Raw genomic sequence first — 15041 nt, 5'->3', positions numbered from 1 at the left:
AGTGAGCTGTTTCCTGTAGAGATTTAGGAACCATAATAGAACTCATTCTACAAATATAACAACTCATTTTTATATTTATCATAATAAACAGAATAAAATATGTAATAAACCTTTGCAAAATGGTTGGAAGTTTTTCTCTTCCTGCTTAATTTGTAAGGTCCCTCAGGCTCTTCCTATTTGATTTTAAGATGTTACATTGAACATTGCAAGCCTTAGTACTAGCTTGTAAGACAACAGTCTAACTACTACTGTGACTTCATTGACCTGGTTGTCAAAGTGATGTTGCAGGTGGCTGCCTCATTGTGGAAGTTCACTAAAACATGCCCGAGGTTTGGTACAACAGAGCATTTCTATCCGAACAAGCATGTTCGTAGATTTATACTTTTATCATTAAAAATAAGTTGCATATGACTATTAATAGATTCTTCAATTAACTTGTTTAACAGGCTTTTGTTTGTTTTGAATTAAACAGAACATTTTAGTTCACATGTGTTAATTTTATCTAATTTTGTATTATTACTTTAAATTATAAATTTGATGTTATTTAAAAAGTACTTTGTAATTGACAGCATTGCACTTTGAACCTAATGGACAGAACTTTGTGAATACCGGTGAATAAATCTAGCTGTCCTATACAATTATCCTTGCTGACAGGCTTTCTATGAACATTAGTCTTGGAACTTACTGTGATGAGAAAGCCATTTCAGCACAACTCTCCCATTTGGGATCTAGGACTTTATAAACAGAGCATGTAACTATATCTACTTAGCCAATCAAAATAGTTACTTTAGGGTGGCATGGTGACTCAGTGGTTAGCACTGCTGCCTCACAGCACTGGGACCTGGGTTTGATTTCAGCCTCTGGGAACTGTCTGTGTGGAGTTTGCACATTCTCCCCACGTCTGCGTGGGCCAGTTTCCTCCCATAATCCAAAGATGTGCAGGTTAGATGGATTGCCCATGCTAAATTTCCCATAGTGTTCAGGGATGTGTTGGCTAGGTGCATTAGTCAGCGGTCCATATAGGATAATAGAAGGGTTTGGGTGGGTTACTCTTTGGAGGGTCGGTGTGAACTTGTTGGGCCGAAGGGCCTATTTCCACACTGTAGGTATTCTATGATTCTAACTCCAAATCAGAATCTGGAAATTCAAGTTAGAATATTAATTCAGTGTCACCTCATGAATAGAAAGTTAAATGAAGAGAGAGAGAGAAATAAGAAATCAAGAGCATTAGGTAAAATAGACTGGAAAACAAACGTTCAAAGGAAATTTTATTCTTTTTCCTTATCTCCAATGGTAATTACATTCAGAAGAAATGCAACTCCACACATTAAAAGTAGAATTTTAATATCAGAAATATTGATTGGAAGTAATTAAGCGCTAACCTTCTGACACATTAGGTGTCTAATCATCATGCAAGTGACACAGCTTCATGCTGTTCATATATTTGAAGTTAAAAGTCACACAACACTAGGTTATAGTCCAACAGAGGATTTGTTGTATGGCATGTGGTTGAGAAACACTACATTCAAATATATGATGTGCAAGTGCCAGTGTTGTACTTGGATGGACAAAGTTAAAAATCACACAACACCAGGTTATAGTCCAACAGGTTTATTTGGAAGTACTAGATTTCAGAGTGCTGCTCCTTCATCAGGAAACTGTGGAGCAGGATCATATGATACAGAATTTATAGCAAGAGATCTCAGTGTCATGCAACTGAAATAATATATTGAACAAACTTGATTGGTGTTTTTGCTAGATTAACTGAATAGCAATCTATTCCACAGCCACCTGATGAAGGAGCAGTGCTCCGAAAGCTAGTCCTTCCAAATAAACCTGTTGGACTATAACCTGGTGTTGTGTGATTTTTAACTTTGTCCATCCAAGTCCAACACTGGCACCTGCACGTCGCATATTTGAATGCAGAGTTTCTCAACCACATGCCATACAACAGATCCTCTGCAGGAATAGGGAAACTTGGACAATAACCCCCTGATTCTGAGTTTAACTGAATGTTTGTATGCGAGATTGCTGGAAGTTTTTGTATGATTTACACTTGTAAGTAAATGTAAATGCTAATAGTCTTCATAATGTTTACTATAAAATTTTGACCAAACTTAGGTATTCAGTGAAATTGTTCAAAGGTCTCTTTGAGCTACATTAACCTAAAGTTTATAATGTAATAGATGCAAACGTACAACATTCATAGATTGGTGAGATTATGTTCTAAATGTAATATGCAACATGTGTAAACATAAATATATAACAAATATGTAACATTTGATTATAGGGTGGAATTTGGATTCTGTATCCCATACCCCAACTTCAAATAAAATTGAAGAAGGGGACTTTTGGTTAAAATATAGTCAACTGAGACTTGAGGAGCAACATCGAACATTCTGATATTAATAAAGGCATCTGTTTATTCTCATTGTCACTTGCTAACCTTAGAGTAGTAGTGGCATTGTTAGACTGAATTTTTATTAAATAAACTTGTCATTTATTAACCAGAACGACCTGTTAACTTAAGTTATAAGTCAGATGTTTCAAATCTGTATGGAATAATTTCCTTTAAAGTATTGATGTTCTCGTGTGTGGTCTTCATTGTAGGTAAAGGATAGAACCTCAATTCTGAATTTTCGCAGGTGAAGTTTGGGTTGTTTCCTGATAAGATTTGCCTTATATTCTTGACCCCACTTGTAACTATTTTATCTTTCTGTTGGTTTCTTTGTATGTTAGTTGATTGTTGTTCTAGGCATGGAGGAATAGCTTGTGTTTTACTAATCTTGCCATTTGAAGTTAATTTTAAAAAAGATCTTCCACGTATGTTATTGCAACTTAAAAACCTTTTAATTTTGTGCAATTAAAACAGCATTTGTAATTTATGAAGTAGTGAAATAAAAAATCCAATGAAGTATGATAGGCCTTGGTAATGACTTGTAATCGTCTTAATTTAAAAAAAAATAGATTTTTTAAAATGGTAATTTATTTATTCACCTTGCTGTCATTAAATCTGTGGAACCAATCTTTAATATGCTGTTGCATCAAAAATTTGTTGGGTATTATTTTAACTTTCAGATTCCCAGCAGAGAATGTTTTTCCTCGATTTCTGTTCCTGCTGGGTCATGGGTTTCCACATCTAAATACACTGTTTTAAAAAATGAGCTCTTGGTGGGACAGAGAAATGCTCTTGCTGATCACTTATGTGGTGACTATTGCAATGCATAACAAGATTTTTGAAGTATGTAACATTCTTGGGTTGTTAGGTGAATTTGATGCTGATATAGATGCCATTAGCCACAACATACAGACCAGACTGTGAGGAGATAGTTAATACTGTAATTATATTGCAGATTGGAGACTACTACTGGTAAATATTAGTGTTCAGATTCTCTTTAATCACCAGCTTCTCATTAGTGGGTGGTCATGTGTCTATATAAATTTCAAAGTAATCTGACTAATCTGTTTCTCATGTAACAGTGGATATACTGCAGTGCGGATGTGAATGGTATCATTTGATACTTTATTACTTCTCTTACTTTTGAGTTGAACAAACATATGATAGCTTGAGATTGCAAATGGACAACAGAGATTGTGAAACCTTTTGTATGCTATATTACTTCTTTGTTTTAACAATTATTTTCTTTTATTCAAATATATTTAGAAATAATGCTTTTCTCAGCTAACAAGTTTTGGATCTGGTGATAACTATAAATTAAATTTGATGTTGATAGAAAATCCCTCCAATATTTCTTTGTGACAAGCTTAAAATTTCATTTGAATTTGTGATGCTTTAAAAGTTTAGTGTGTTGCTCAGCGAGGTTATTAACCTGTTGTATATTACTTCCAATAATACAGACTGATAAAATGTTAATACATAAACTTCACACAACTTGAATTCATATCTGTTCCCTGTTGTGCAACGTTTGATGTTTAAAACCCTGTCTTAAATGTAATGCTTCCACTCAATCTGACTATGTAATTAGACTATGAAAAATAATTGACTGACACCTATGCAGATAACTGAGAAATGTGTCTGGCACAGGGAAGTGCTAGTGACTTTGTTACATACGTTGATTCGCTTAAATATTTCACAAAGAGACTGCTAACTTAAAGAAAAGTGAAATAAAGAGTTATTTCATTGTCTTAGCAAAATTTTGATTTCCTTTATATCTAGAGTTATACAATCATAGAGACGTACAGCATGGAAACAGACCCTTCCATCCATCCTGTCCATGCCGACCAGATATCCCAAACCAATCTAGTTCCACCTGCCAGCACCCGGCCCATATCCCTCCAAACCCTTCCTATTCATATACCCATACGATTGCAACATTTAAGGGGCATTTGGATCAGCCACCACCACTTCCTCTGGCAGCTCATTCCATACATGTACCACCCTCTGTGTGAAAAAGGTTGCCCCTTCGGTCTCTTTTATATCTTTCCCCTCTCACCCTAAACCTATGCCCTCTAGTTCTGGACTCCCCTACCCCAGGGAGACTTTGCCTATTTACCCTTCCATGCCCCTCATAATTTTGTAAACCTCTATAAGGTCATCTCTCAGCCTCTGACGCTCCAGGCAAAACAGCCCTAGCCTGTTCAGCCTCTCCCTTTAGCTCCAACCCTGGCAACATCCTTGTAAATCTTTTCTGAACCCTTTCAAGTTTCACAACATCTTTCCGATAGGAAGGAGATCAAAATTGCACGCAATATTCCAACAGTGGCCTAACCAATGTCCTGTACAGCTGCAACATGACCTCCTAACACCTGTACTCAATACTCTGAGCAATAAGGGAAAGCAAACCAAACACCTTCTTCACTATCCTATCTACCTGTGACTCCACTTTCAAGGAGCTATGAACCTGCACTCCAAGGTCTCTTTGTTCACAACACTCCCTAGGACCTTACCATTAAGTGTATAAGTCTTCCTAAGATTTGCTTTCCCAAAATGCAGCACCTTGCATTTATCTGAATTAACCTCCATCTGGGAAAACAAATCTTAGCAGTACTTATACACTTAATGGTAAGTTCCTAGGGAGTGTTGTGAACAAAGAGACCTTGGAGTGCAGGTTCATAGCTCCTTGAAAGTGGAGTCACAGGTAGATAGGATAGTGAAGAAGGTGTTTGGTTTGCTTTCCCTTATTGCTCAGAGTATTGAGTACAGGTGTTAGGAGGTCATGTTGCGGCTGTACAGGACATTGGTTAGGCCACTGTTGGAATATTGCATGCAAGTCTGGTCTCCTACCTATCGGAAAGATGTTGTGAAACTTGAAAGGGTTCAGAAAAGATTTACATAGATGTTGCCAGTGTTGGAGGATTTGAGCTATGGGGAGAGGCTGGACAGGCTGGGGCTGTTTTCCCTGGAGCGTCAGAGGCGGAGGGGTGACCTTATAGAGGTTTACAAAATTATGAGGGGCATGGATAGGATAAATAGACAAAGTCTTTTCCCTGGGGGCGGGGAGTACAGAACTAGAGGGCATAGGTTTAGGGTGAGAGGGGAAAGATATGAAAGAGACCAAAGGGGCAACCTTTTCACGCAGAGAGTGGTATGTGTATGGAATGAGCTGCCAGAGGATGTGGTAGAGGCTGGTACAATTGCAACATTTAAGAGGTATTTGGATAGGTATATGAATAGGAAGGGTTTGGAGGGATACGAGCGGGTGCGGGCAGGTGGGACTAGATTGGGTTGGGATATCTGGTTGGCATGGACAGGTTGGACCGTAGGGTCTGTTTCCATGCTGTATATCTCTCTGAATCTATGCCACTTCTCGCCCATTGGCCCATCTGGTCAAAATCCTGTTGTAATCTGGGGTAACCCTCTTCGCTGTCCGCTACATCTCCAATTTTGGTGTCGTCTGCAAACCTACTAACTGTACCTCTTATGCTCGCATCCAAATCATTTTATGTAAATGACAAAAAGTAAAGGACCCAGCAACGATCCTTGTGGCACCTTTTGACAAAATGAAGTAACCAGGTGTCACTTCAAGCATAATTAAAGTCCTTCTACTGACTATATTTTTTGAAATTGAGAAACTAAGACAAATCATTAAGCAAACTTCCAAATCAATTTACGAGTCGTATTTTCTGACGACTCTAACCAGTTCCCAATTGCTTGGTGAGCAATTTAGAGCTCAAACACCTTTAACTGTGGGCACCAGCCTCATTTTTCCTTCTTTCCTTATCTATCTTCTGTTGTTATAAGCAAAAGACTGTTGGTCTGATAAGATCTAGGTTTGGAGTTAGCTTTCATCCCTCAGTTGATCTGTATCTGATTATCACTATCTCTGGTCGTGCAGACAGGGCTGTCTCAACCGATGAGGAGGATTAGAAAGTTTCCCAATCCGATCTAGAGTCAGGAAGGGATGCCTTCTCTCCGCTGTTCTGTCTGTGTGTTGCATAGAACCTTTTGTCCAAGAAAGATGCGAGCCTGAGTGGATGGACTATTCCAGTCAGCAGAGGCCTGCAAATCAAAGCCTCCCTGTACATGGATGACGTTGCCATTCCTGCTCAAATTTGCTGTCGGTGTACAGACTCTTAAGCATCTGGAACTAGTTCAAGCTGGTGTAAGGAACCAAGGTAAATGGAGATTAAAACAGGTCCTATTCTTTGGAAACTGGGCTAACCAATCTTTTATTCCCATCACCATCAGGACAGATTATTTGAAGGTGTGAGGAATATTGTTTGGAGCGGCTGGTATATTTGCCAAAATTTGGATGAGTGTATTGCCAAGGTGAGGCAGAAACCATGCTGATAGGAGCACCACTCCCTTTCCATTACAAGTTTAAAAACCCAGTCATCGGGTGTAAAGTATCCTGTGTTGCTGTGACACTCCAAGTAGTCCCGTTCTGTGTCACCCATCCTTTGTGGAATAGAATAACTTGCACCGCATGACTTTGACCACAAGTCCATCAAGTAGTGATCAATACATAATATCCTCGACACCTTGTGAAAAAAGTGGAGGATGGATCCTGTTGAGAGTTTCCCTGAGCAGACTGTCAGAGTCATCTGACAGAATGCCTCCTCACTGGAACTTTACAACAAGTACCAAGACATAGCTTAGCTGGTGAGGAGAACACTGCTCATCAGGTCTTTCATGCATACCTGGTCTCTGTGTGCCATTGCACTCTGCCCTGAAAGTAGTTGTGCTGGTGAAGAGACTGTCACACGTCTCCTTTTGGAAACGTGCCTTTCGCAAAGAAGATCTGCAGAGAGATGCAGTGGTTTTTTTTTGTTGAGGTTTGTCCAGCGCAGTGCTGTGATGCAGGACTCTGTTCTATGGTCTGTTGCCCTGGACACACACCCAGACAAGCATCAACTGTGCCCAAAGGTCCATCAACTTGGTGAAAGATGCTCTTTGGTCTGCCTGAAACTTGTTGATCTTCCAGTGTGAAGTGTTGCAGCTGGCAGGACTATGTGCTGAGGGATACACTAAAGTTTGGGGCAGCTGCTGTCAAGGCGCAATGAGGAAAGACCACCTTCTAAGGTCTTTCTGCCAAAGTCAACAAGGGTCCTTTTAGTTGTCAGACCATCTTGTTGCCTCAAAATGAGTATAAACCACTTCCTGCATAAGTAGAAAATGCCTTGTCAGAACGAATTACTGCAGATACTGGAATCTGTACTGAGAACACCAAATGCTGGAGATCACAGCGGGTCAGATAGCATCCATAGAGAGAGAGCAAGCTGACGTTTCGAGTCTAGATGATGTTGCATCAGAGAAAATGTCTGTGGCTTTGCAACCGCAGAGAGCTCTGACTTTCTTTCTCTGCAAAGTCTGATTAGAGCTGATTTCGAAGCTTTTAGATGATTTTTATGAATAAAGTATATTTTTTGGAAAAATAAGTTTCTTGCAAATAGAGTTTATGCAATATAGGAAGAGAAAATAAAAAGAAGAAGGTGGAGAATTGAGTAACGATAAAAGTCTGGAATTAGAATGAGTCAAAACCATTTTATGGGACCAGATAACAGTGTTTGCCTTAAAAACAGAAATAACTGGAGACACTCAGCAGGTCTGGTAGCATCTGTGGAGAGAAAGTAGACTCAACTTCCAGTAAACCCTTCTTCAGAAATATCTCCCACAGTAGATGTGGTGGTTATTTTCCAAAAAAAGTGTTTAAATCAGTTTTAATTTGTTAGAATGTGTAGAAATACTTAATCTAGTAGGAAACCAGCTGGTTAGTTTATGATATGCTCCTGCTACGAAAGGATAACTAATATATGTGGAAAATATATATCACCAAGGTATACTATCTCGTTCCAAATGTAACCTACTTCTGTCAAACTCGGTAAGTATATGCTTGTAGTGCAGCAATTGAAGACTTGTTCACTGTGCTGAAGGTCAAACTTTGTGAATCTCCTTTATAAATGAAATCTCCTTTATAAATGATTATAGTTGAAGTACTTTTCCTTGAAGCTTTACTGTTCCTTGTCATACTTTTGCTACTGTTGATTTGGTTTGTTAGTTTGACCCTGTCATTACCACTCCAGTAATTCAGTTACGTTTAAATTTTTTTTGCATCATATGAAACGATAGTAATAATGATACATTTGGAGAAAACATTGGTCATTTTTTAAACAATGTAGCTTATAAAGTGAAGGCCTCGAGGCTGCTGTTTGTGACCATTTCCAGAAAAATTGTAATTTACAAATCAAAAGGAGAGAGTAAACCTGACATATAACATGACATGGAACAAAGAAAAAAATGGCAGACCCACTTTAGGAAATGACCTCATGTTTGTAAATGAGCTCTGGACATTCATTCTTTAAGATGCAGAAGGATGGCAGGATATGACACCACATAAAAACAAGTTATTACTTGACTGCAAGACATTTTGTGGTAGAGGGCTATAAATTTTAAACTTGTGTTTTTTTCATCATGTATGTTGAAGGTTTAATGAACAAGCAAAATATAATTAAATAAGAATTGTGGTATAGTTCTTCCATCACTCTGTCTGGACACTATTAAAAATGATTACATTTAATTACAAAATACTCATAATGATTTAGATCATCAAAGGTTTTGTCTGTTTAGGTTTGTCAGTTTCTTTGTTAGCTCATTTTTCCTTTAGGATCAAAATATTTAAAAATTTTTGTTATTGTCCATATGAGTCAACTTCTATAGGCTTCTTAGTTTCTTGCCTTTTAATCTGGTCTTAATTTTTAATAAATTCTTGGGCACTTTTTCCCCTCTATTTGACTCCCTGTTGGTGCCTGCTGGAAATAGAGAAGCAATTTACTTCCAGCAGCTGTTTTTTGAACTTTTGGCTCCCTGCTCTTCAGCTCACTATCAGCCTTCCTGCTTCTATCCTATTTGTCACTTTTTGCATCTACAATGATTGGAAGAATGATGTTGGCAGGCAGTTTTGCACAATAGCTATTGAACTCTTTTGGTACTCTGGCTGAGGCTCTGATCGCTTAAGGATTTCTGTTATTGAGCCTTCAGGCTTGCGCCAAGCTCTTGATGTTCTCCAATTTCCATGTAAAACTTCCATGGGGTTAGAAGAATAAACAAAATCTGAAAATGGCACAATTTCCTGAAGAAATAGTGTGCAATGTAAAAACAATGGAATATGCGGTGGGTATTCTCCATAGAATACAGGAGAGGGCAGTATTTTTTCTCAACAAGAAGACATGAGTGCCATCAGGCGCACAGATGTGTAGTGACCTGCAACCACTTTCGACTCATCATCTCAATGACTAGCTTTAGATAATCCATATCCCTGCCATGCCAATCACTTTCCCACCTCAGCACTTGCGTGCCACTGGCAGCTTCCCTTGGACTTTTCACGTAAAACCTACACAAACCATTGCAAGATGTCTCAGACTGCCCCAAGTCCCATATGTAGACAGACTCAATCAGTGTAAAAATTGCACTAAAAGCCCCAACTAAAGCTTTCTAGTAACCAGCTAAATACCAGTGCAGAGATTAGTGTATTAGTAGACATGCTTAATGGATAACCAAAATTTTAATACAAGTAATAGATAATTACTTGCCTTGGGCTGACTGTTTAGAATAGTCAGTGTATAGAGAAGTTTCTGACTTCTGAGATTAATTTCAGTGCACAGGATACTTGCATGTCATCATCAGGAGAGGTAGATTAACATACTCCAATTGTTTAATATCTAACTCTCTCAGGTGCATTGACAAATTTCCTGACAGGGGTGGGATGTGTCCCTGTCCCCTCCTGCTGCCTGATTAAAAATTGCACCTGCCCCACCCCCTAACTGCCACCAAACAGATGAGCGATGGAGCAATAAAATCCACCCTTACACAGTATGTGTTTCTGTGGGATGAAAATAGCTTTACTGGTTTGTCTTTTCTTTCTATGGGCTCCCCTTCTCCGTTCAAGTCAGCTGCTCAGTTGCTGATACAGCAGTCATTCTGAAAAACTGGCTAAGGCTGATTGAATACAAATATGTTTTAAATGACTCAAAACTGTGTTTCAAAATAGCAAGTTCCTTTTTTATATACAGTATGTATGGCAGTAGAAAGCTCTGTGTTTAATTCTATGAAAGGACCTTTGTGCAGTGATTGATGGAACTTATTGAACCACAATCAATGTGGGTTTGTTCAGTAAAACTGACATGGGGCTGTTTCCTTACATGCCAGAAGCCAACTAATTCCTCCTGTGTTTAGTCTCTGACAACGTTCCCCACTGCTTGGTGTTACGACTAGGTGAAGAGGGGTCAAGGCTCCCCCCTTTGCTTTAGATTTTCTTTACTTTTTAGCATGTAGCAATCATACTTCAATTAAATGTTAGTTAACAAGATCAAAAATGAAGGAGAGTCCATTCCAAGCTTTTCTTGAGTGGAGTTTGTGATTTACTATTCTCAGACTCTATGATTTTGACCAAGGTTACTTTCTCAATTGTAAATCTAGATGGATTTGCAGAAATTTGCAATTTACATTGAATTACATAGAATTTGCAACACAGAAACAGATAATTTGGCCCAGTTAGTCGATTGAAAGTGTTTATGCTCACAGGATCCTACTTTGAACCTCCTTCAATTTATCTACCCCATGACTATCTACAGTCCCCTTACATTTATCTATGCAACTTGTCTCAACCACTCCATGTTCCACGTTCCCAAAACTGATACAAAAATTTTGGCATTTTAGCCCAGATTGGAAACAAACTTGTGTTTTTCCTTTGCTTGTGTGGCAAATGTGACACATCTATCCACTTGACAGTTGGGTAGGCTGACAGAATGAATCTCCACTTTGAGAGCCAAGGTTTGATCAGGGATAGTCAGCATGCCTTGTCAGAGGGAGGTAATGCCTAACAAATTTGATTAACTTTTTTTGAGGAGGACCAGTTGTATAGATGAAGTACAGTTGATATGGATTTCAACAAAGCCTTTGGCAAGGTCTCACATTGGAGACTTCTAAAGAAGGCAAAAACGTGTGGATTCGGGGTAACTTCGTGGAACTGATCCAGAATTGAACAGGAGACAGAGGGTGATAGTAGAAAGCTGTTTGTGTGACTGCAGGCCAATGTCCACTGGCATACCACAGGAAGTGGGTGATCACTAGGCAGTAAAGGAGAATCAGGCAGGTCATGAAGGAATCTCCTGCGATCCTGCTCCCGAATCAATTTTCAATTTTGAAGTTGATGAGAATGCTTCTGACCATTAAACTTGCAGGAGGGGAGGAAGACAAAAGCGGGAGGGATAGTTATAATGATAGGGGATTCATTATTTGGGGAAACAGTGTAATATGGACTCCCAAATGGTTAGTAGCAGTAAAAGAGCAGATGTGAGGAGGGAGTGAGGAGACTTCGCTGGGCTTAAAGTGAAAAAATATCCACAAATGGTGGGCGGCACGGTGGCACAGTGGTTAGCACTGCTGCCTCACAGCCCCAGAGATCCGGGTTCAATTCCCGCCTCAGGCGACTCTCTGTGTGGAGTTTGCACATTCTCCCCGTGTCTGCGTGGGTTTCCTCCAGGTGCTCCGGTTTCCTCCCACAATCCAAAAATGTGCAGGTTAGGTGAATTGGCCATGCTAAATTGCCCGTAGTGTTAGGTAAGGTGTAGATGTAGGGGTATGGGTGGGTTTCGCTTCGGCGGGTGCGGTGTGGACTTGTTGGGCCGAAGGGCCGGTTTCCACACTGTAAGTAATCTAAAAGAAAAATGGATGAGTAATACAGACTGATTTGGGAGATGAGGAAATGAATTACAGGGGCCCTGAACCCAACTATTAATTTTGTTCTGACCTCAGGGGAGGTGTTGGAGTACTAAAAATAAGCTTACGAGATTTCATTTGTTAAGAAGCGTGGTGGGGATAAGACAGGGAATTAGAGACCAGTGAGTCTCACGTCAGTGGTAGTGAAACTATTGAAGAAAATTCTGAAGAGCAGAATTAATCTAAACTTAGAGAGGCAAAGTTTGATCAGGGATAGCATGGTTTTGTCAGAGGGAGAAGGACATGCCTTTTCAAGGAGGTGACCAGGTGTATAGATGAGGGTGATGCAGCTGATGTAGTTTATATGGATTTCAGCAAAGCTTTTGACAAGGCCTCATGTGGGATACTGAAAAAGAAGGTAAACACAAATGGGATCCAGGATAACTTAGCAAATTGAATCAATCATTGGCTGTGTGACAGGAGACAGAGGGTGATGGTGTGACTGGAGGCTGGTGTCCACTAGCATATGCTGTTATGTATGTTGCTATTCATGATATATATGAACAATATAGATGAGAATGTGGGGAGCTATGATAAGTCAATTTGTGGCTGATACAAAGATTGGTTCCCAGTTAATAGAAATGAAGACGGTCTTGATGTTTATAGGTAAATGTAAAGTTGAGTTGCGCTAGTCTATCAGACCATAGACTGCTCTCTTGTTAAAGAGAGACAACTGATTGTTGTTTAACCTGAGGATCATTGCACCTCAGGCAGGGAAGATGTTTGAGAAGGAGGGTTCTTCAAGGTAACCTCAGCTGGAGTGGGATATAACCCATGCTACTGGCACCACTGTGCATTTCTAACCAGCTGTCCAGCCAACTGAGCTCATCTTCCCCCATGACGTTAAAGTCATGTTGATCAGACTGGAAAATCTGTGACAGATGGAATTTAACTGTGAAAAGTGTGAAGAATTATCAAGACAAGAGAGTACTCAATAAACAGCAGGATACTAGGAAGTTCAAAAGAACAGTGGTTTCTTGGGTAGATTTTCACAGATCCCTGAAGGTGGCAGGACGGGTTAATAACGTGGCTAAGACGGCATACGGCACCTTTTGTCTTTATCAGTCACAGCAGACTATAAGAACAGGGATGTTATGTTGGAGGTTATATTTTAGTTCTGCCACAGCTGGAATGCTGTGTGCAGTTCTAGTCACCACATTGTAGGAAGGATGTGATTGTACTGGAGGGGATGCAGAGGAGACTTACCAGGATGTGACCTGGGTTTGAAAATTTTAGCAATGGAGAGAGACTGTATAGTCTCCGGTTGTTCTTTCTAGAGCAGAGAAGGCTGAGAGGGGAATGTAATTGAGGTTAGTGAGATCATGATGAGCGTAGACAGGGTGGATAGGAAGCAGTTGAAGCGTCAATCCCAAGGGAGCAGAATTCTAGATTGAAGAGTCTAAAATGTAGGAGCTTTAGGGTGGTTTTGAGGAAAAGTCTTTTCCCCTAGAGGATTTTGGAAATTTGGAATGTATTATCTGGGATGGTAGTAGAGGCAGGAAAGCTCTCAAATATTAAAAAATACATGGATGAATACCTGAAATGTCATAACATTCAAGACTGTGGGCCAAGTGCTGGAAAGTGGGATTTAGTACATTCTGTGCTGTATGATTCTATGACCTAAACTTAAAAATATGCAATTATTCTGCCTTCACTATTCTATGAGGAAAAGACTTTCACACACACATGACCACCTGAGCAAGAAAAGGTGGTCTCTTATTCCTCTGTATTAAATGAGAGAATCCTTATTTTTAAACTCTTTCTCCTTATTCTCATTTTTTTCCATGAGGAGAAACATAATTTCTGCATCCAGTCAAGTCCCCTAGGTTTTTTTTTTAATGTTTCATTCCTCAAAACTCAAATGGATAGAGGGCCAATTAAAAAAAAAATTATTAAGTTTTGCCATCTATTTTTGTGTTTCTGGCTAGCTTTCTTTCATAGGAGAAAGTGAGGACTGCAGATGCTGGAGATCAGAGCTGAAAATGTGTTGCTGGAAAAGCGCTGCAGGTCAGGCAGCATCCAAGCAGGAGGAGAATCGACGTTTCGGGTATGAGCCCTTCTTCAGAAAGGCTCATGACCAAACGTTGATTCTCCTGCTCCTTGGATGCTGCCTGACCTGCTGCGCTTTTTCAGTAACACATTTTTAGCTTTCTTTCATATTCTAATTTCTAATGAATTTTGTAATTCATTGCTGCTTTTTATATTAGTCTAGTCTTCTGACCTGCCACTGATCTTTGCAGAACTGTATGCTTTTCTCGAGTTTAATTTTGCCTTTAACTTTTTTAGTTAGCCACAGATGGTGCATCCTGATGTTGGTTTTGCCTCAGTTGGTTACTTTAACTGATGTGACAATGCTTAAGCTATCTTTCACAATGTAAGGAAGTGGATGTGGATAATGTGGTATTGATGATGTTTATTACAACTCAGTAATATATACAAATATTACATTAACTAGGACATCACTGTCTGGGATCACATATAAAAGTCAAATAGAAAGAACACACTTGCACCTGTTTCAAGAAAATTGGTTACAGCCATTTGTGGCTTCATTTAAATAAAGCCTGGCTGTTAACTGTCAATCAGCATTAATGGGTGCATTCACAATAACAACTCCACTACTAGAGTCTACTTGCCAATTAATCAGCGCAATGTAAATATCATTTTCTCCTTGAATTTGTATCTTGTGAAATTAGTGCAAGACAAAAAGTTACTGAAAACATTCTTTTATCAATAGAATATCGGAGTACTGTACTACCAAATGACTAATTATTTATTTTAATATTTAACAAATACATTAAGACTTATTTATGCTTATTTTCTTATGTTCTACTTACATAAACCAAGATGTTCCAATCAAGGTAAG

At 39.2% G+C, this 15041-nt stretch overlaps 1 protein-coding gene across 3 annotated transcripts in view; it reads left to right on the top strand.

Annotated features, from left to right (window-relative positions):
* Window positions 1–15041, top strand: part of fancc (FA complementation group C) — a 193228-nt gene that overhangs the window by 77633 nt on the left and 100554 nt on the right. The window lies entirely within an intron of this gene.

This window comes from Chiloscyllium punctatum, chromosome 2 (assembly GCF_047496795.1).
Source record: "Chiloscyllium punctatum isolate Juve2018m chromosome 2, sChiPun1.3, whole genome shotgun sequence".
Classification (NCBI taxonomy): Eukaryota; Metazoa; Chordata; class Chondrichthyes; order Orectolobiformes; family Hemiscylliidae; genus Chiloscyllium; species Chiloscyllium punctatum.
Note: the sequence above shows the minus strand (reverse complement) of the source record. Positions and strands in the feature narration are given on the sequence as shown.